The 5,948-nt window shown below is 34.1% G+C and overlaps 1 long non-coding RNA gene across 1 annotated transcript; it reads right to left on the bottom strand.

Annotated features, from left to right (window-relative positions):
- Positions 1–2,274: 2,274 nt before the first annotated feature.
- On the bottom strand, positions 2,275–4,164 carry LOC132800363 (uncharacterized). The gene is made up of 3 exons (XR_009635416.1): positions 4,046–4,164; positions 3,207–3,647; positions 2,275–2,902 (listed from the first exon to the last, which is right to left on the bottom strand). It is a non-coding gene; the product is annotated as an uncharacterized LOC132800363 (long non-coding RNA).
- Between the last annotated feature and the right edge of the window lie 1,784 nt (positions 4,165–5,948).

Below are 5,948 nucleotides of genomic sequence, written 5' to 3'. Positions count from 1 at the left end.
AAGGTCCCAAATCCTTTAGGAAAATATTGGTATCCAATTTGTGAATAAACTCATCAATTAATGACTTGTTATTGCCAATAATCAATATGTCATTTACGTATACTAAGACCTAAAGCACATCGGCAGATTTGTGAAGGATAAAGAGACATGAATCCATTTTGGAATTATAGAACCCCCAGGTACATAATGTTGTCTTTAATTGATCATACCAAGCCCAAGGAGCTTGACGAAGGCCAGACAAAGACCTATGAAATTTACACACTGCAGTAGGTTAAGAGGGATCAACGAAGCCTTCAAGTTGTAGCATATAGACATCTTCAGTAAGAACACCACTTGAGAAAGCATTATTGACATTAATTTGCAAGACATCCCAATTTCTAGAGACAGCAAGAGAGAGGACAACACACATTATGGATGGTTTGATGACAGGGCTAAATGTCTTTGTGAAATCCAGGCCTGGTTTCTGATGGAAACCTTTGGCAACTAGGTAGGCCTTGTGATGCAATATTGAACTATCAGGATGCCGTGTTATTTTGAAGATCCACTTGTTGCTAACAAGCCATTGATGGGGTTAAGGAGAAACTAAAGACCATGTTTTATTTTCTTTTTCAAAGCATTAAATCCGTCCTCCATGGCCGATTTCCACTATGGAAAAAGAAAAGTAGATGTTGGCGAGGAGGGCTCAACCAAAGTGGAGGCAAGTTTGATTTTAGCTGAGAACATTTTGGGCTTGAATATGCCTGCTTTTGCTTGGGTGATCCTTAAATAAGTAGGAAGTAAAAGCTGTGGTGGCGGTGAATTGGAAGTTCTGTTAAAGGTGGATTGGAGATTTCGGGTTGTTAAAGAGGGAGAGGAAGGTAACAGAGAGGAAGAAATGGTCTGACTAAGAACACATAAGGTACGTAAGGGAATCGGTGGGCACCAATGCCATGTGATCAACAATCGGGACACATAAGGTGCGTAAGGGAATCGGTGGGCACCAATGCCATGTGATCAACAATCGAGTTTTGATCTGGTGGTGATTGAGAAGGAGTGATAGGTGGTAGAGTCAATCGATGAGCAATGGAATTTGTCTCATCATTATTTTGATGGGATACGGTGGAAGAGGATTTTCTCAAGGATGGCTCTAGGTGGGCTAGGATCCACTGTGGTTTGACCTATAAAGAAGACATTGGAGAAAACAAGGAACAAGAAAAAGAGTTAATGGGCTTAATATTTTCATAGATGTCCAGTTGAGGTAGAGAGAGAGAGTAGAAATGTTCATTGAATATTAGATTCAGGAAAATATAAATTTAGCCAGTGACAAGACTTAAACATTTATATCCTTTATGAAAGAGCTATATCCAATGAAAACATATCTTTCAGAATGAATATTAAATATTTTATTCATGCATGGTCTGAGAAAGGGAAAACACTTTTTCTCACACCCAAAGTTTTTAAAAAAATCAAAATCAAAATTTTTTAAAAATAATTTTTGAAAAGGAGACTGAAATTTTAACACTTTAGTAGAAAGTTTGTTAATTAAAAAGGTAGCAGTAGAGCAAGCATTCCACCATTGGTTAAATGACATTAAACTTTGGTAAATAGAGTAAGAGCAGTTTCAGTAATGTGACAGTATTTTCTCTCTACTTTGTCATTTTGATTGTGACTATGAGGATAAGAATGTTGAAAAATTATACCAAAATTATTTATAATTGCTTTAAGGGGTCGATATTCACCGTCCCAATCCGCTTGAAAAATTTTAATCTTTTTATTGGTTAAATTTTCAACCATTTTTTTAAAATACAAAAATATTGTTGTTACTTCTAATTTTAGTTTCTTTGGAAAAAAAAAAAGCAGGTATAATTATCCTCGAATAATAAATAATATTTGTACCTTTCAGAAGACTCAACTGGAGCTGAACCCCATACATCTGAAAATATTAAATCTAATGTTGCACAACTAACAGTAGAGGATGGTGGAGCATGTAACCCTTTATTTATTTATTTATTTATTTTCCCTAATTGACATGCATTACAAAAAATATATTATTTGTGGGACACTCCTAATACACGTACGCTAACAATATGCATGTCCAAACCCCATAGTGACTGTGAAATTAACCGTATTTGGATATGGAGGAATGCTCATTTTCATATGCTATTTATATGCTTTTGGTTCTTAATATATTTTTATCTCTTTCCAGATTAAAGATGATGCGATGACTTTAAACAGTCTTCAAATCCATGAATATAAAGAAAAATAATCGAATGATAGATATAAATCCCAACCAAATCCTTTCCCTTCAATTTGTTTTCTTTACAAATCCCAGCTCTTGCATTTTGTTACTGTAAGTATTCAACAAATTGGTATCACAAAACAATAATGTAAGCTAGACTTTATAAGGTTTTGGCACTTGGAGGCATGAAGGAAATATTGTCTAAAGATACTGAAATGAGCATTTATGCCCCCCCTAATGTGAAGTCCCATATCGGTTGGAAAGGAGAACGAAATATGCCATATAAGGTGGTGTGGATACCTTTCCCTTACGACGCCTTCCTGGGAAAGAACAAACCTTTGAGGTATGCTTCCTCGCCTAAAGAGGACAATATCGGTGGTTGGTGGAGTGGGTGGGACCCCTCAACCATAGCGATGCGTTCCCATGAGGGAAAGTAAAACCGTGAGAGGTAGGATTAGGCTCACCACCTAGCTTCCAAAGCGGACAATATCTCGGTTGGGTCTGGGGCCCAAGCCAATGGGACTGACAGGTGAAGGGGTGGGATCCCTAACCACTGCGATGCGTTTTGACAAAACCGTGCGGACTGGGTCCAAAGTGAACAATATCGCATACGGATGGTCTAGGCTGTTACACCAAAACTGTATGTATATGATGGAATTGATACTCGCTAGATGCTGTCTATAACTGTTTGACAAAGAAGAGAAAATTAACCAAACCCTAAGGTTTATACAATGACACGTGGATGTGCCGTTTTTTTTAAGTCTCTTTGCATGCTAGAGGTGCTTTGTTTTTACAGAAATAGCTTGTGTAGACAAGCTATTTTTGGGTGTCCATAATGGGGAACAAATCTACCAGACTTTGCATTGGACATATTCTCAAAGTGGCTGCAGTGGTTATAATCAATCCGCATGCATTATTTGAATAACAGAAATACAATCAACGAGAAAATTAAATTATGCATTATGATCACATGTCATGAGGATTTTACCTTGTGGTCTGCTTAATAGGTTTCAGTACAAAACGCGTGCTTCATACACAGCTACAAATCCTATCCGGCTGAGAGACTTAACCGAATGATTGAATTTAAAGGCCGCGTTTCAATGGACTCTTTCCAATCAATATCGCCACTCTCCTTCGTCGAAGCAATTCTTTTATCCAAACACTCCTTTAGTTCAATCACTACTCGGCTCATGGATGGCCTTTGGCTGGATTTAGAAGACACTAAATTGATTGCTAATTCAACAGCTTTCGAGGCCTTGGTTTATATCAAAATTTCCCTCTAAGTATGGAACTAATCCAATCACTAACTTGAATGTTCTGGTCATGATGAAATTTATAAATGGCAGGTCGACCTGTAATAATCTCCAACAATACAACCCCAAAGCTATAAACATCACTCTTCTCGTTTAATATGCTTGATATGTATTACCTGCATAGTAAGTCACGTAGATGCAATTAAAAAAAAACACAACTCAAAAAAGCAACAACCAAAATAATACTTACTCGAGGTCAAGGTACGTTGGAGTTCCAGCAACCAATGTTATCAGTATCGTACGATACACGATACGTATCGTACGATACATATCGTTTCGAAGCATAATCGATACGAACCGTATGCCGTATCGAAAATTTTTTGTATCGGAACGATACAGAAACATTACGTTTCCGATACCACCGATACACGAAACAGAAAATTAATAGAGAGAGCTTAATCCGGCAACCAACAAAATGCTGTAGGGCTAAATAATCTCAATCAACCAAAAACTACAATTTACAAAATTCTAATTAAGAATAGGAGACAATCAAACACAAAAATCACTGAATCACCAGAAAATCACTCCCAACAGCAGCAATGGTTCTCGATTCTCCATCTTTTAATTTCTTTTCTTTCTTTCCTTGTTTCTTCTTCACTTTTCCGACTTTCGCATATTGTCCAGTGGTTTCTGTCTGTTCATGATACCCATACCCACCCATTCTCTTTTATTTCCTCTGTTTTGCACTTTCGCGAAAATGAAAAGAATTATACAACCTCGTTTTCTCCGTCAATGCCTATTTACTGTTCTATATTTACTGCCTTTTAAATTTGGGGTGTGGCCATGTGGGTATGGGGTGGGATATTATTATAATATTATTATATGGTCCCCGTAATTTTATTCTTGAATTTCCTTGAGGCTTAGTCGTTGTCTCTTTTCCTTATATGATTATATCATTTAAATTATTACTTTTTTTTTATATACTAATATGATATTTTATATTTATATGATAATGTTAAGAACTTTTTAAAAAATTATATATTTAGATTTATATATATATATATATTATTTTAATAAAATTTAAATTTTAAATAGTATTTATATGTATATATATATATATATATATATATTGTATCTTAATAAAAATTAAATTTTAAACGGTATCTTACGATACATGATACGTCACGATACACGATATATTTTTTTATAAAAATGATACATGATACGATACACGTTTTAACAACCATACCAGCAACTATTGTTGTTGATAGATGAGCAGTACTATCAGTTGAAAATGTTTTGGATACTTGGCATGAAAAATTTCATTTGGCAAGATATTTGTGGGTTTCACTTCTCTGTGAATTATAGGAGACTTAAAACCATCATGAAGGTATTCCAGTCCTAACCTTTGCTGCGTGCAATGCAATTTGAAGTCTAACTTCCCACTTCAAGATAGATGAAGATGAGTCTTCTACGTATGAAAGAAAAAGTAAAGTTATTTATTTTCTTTTTGGGTCTTAATTATTTGAAATCTTTACAAGCAATCCAAAGCAAAATAGCGAACCTAAAAGATGTGCTTGCAAGTTTCCATTGGCCATGTACTCATAGATAAGCCCTGTGCTAGCTACATTATTGCGGTATCCAACCAGTTTTTTTTTTTTTTTTTTTTTTCATTTATATATGTGTGTACATTTATATTTATATATATATATATAATAGTTTTATTGTATCAATTTTGTGGCATTAAATTATTTTGATTCAAATTGATTTTTATAAACTATTGGAGTGACAAAGGCGACCATAATTTAAACAAATAGTAAGTCAATTTTGAAAGCTACAGGAAAAAAAAAACTTGCAGTTTTTCAATTCTAATGAATTTGTCTTTTTACGGAATAAAATCGTGTGTAAAACAACCTAGGAAATAGATATCTATTTTATTTTGTTTATTTATTTATTTTAATTCCATGGTAATAGAATCTTATCAGCTTTCTATATATATATATATATATATATATAAACTTAAAAAGCAGTTTTTTCCTTTTTTTCCATTTAGAATTATTTATATAATAATAATAATAGTTTTCTTTCATCAATTTGGTGAAATTAAACTACTTTTATTCAAATTGATTTTTATAATGTTTATAAATGAATTTAAAAGAAAAAACCGTTAGAGTCAACATGACTAGTCTAGTGACCCAGTCAAAGGCAAAGGTTTGGCCAAGAAATTAATTGAATTTAATATGTTGCTATACGGATGCAACCCTTTTATTCACTCCGGATTCGTTTTTCTTCTACACCACGGCGCCCGTGGTGAAGTAGATCTCTTTTCCTTTTTACGTCAATTTCTGTCCTATTTTCTTGACAACTTTTATGGCTTAAAGAAAGTTCTATGACAATAAAATTTCTTTCTTTTTTTTAACAATTTTTTTTATTACTTTTACGTGACCAATATTGCCTTTCTCGTAGACGATCTGCAA

Source organism: Ziziphus jujuba, chromosome 1, assembly GCF_031755915.1.
Source record: "Ziziphus jujuba cultivar Dongzao chromosome 1, ASM3175591v1".
In the NCBI taxonomy this organism is placed as follows: Eukaryota; Viridiplantae; Streptophyta; class Magnoliopsida; order Rosales; family Rhamnaceae; genus Ziziphus; species Ziziphus jujuba.
The sequence above is the reverse complement of the archived record's forward strand: the minus strand, read 5'-3'. Positions and strand labels throughout refer to the sequence as shown.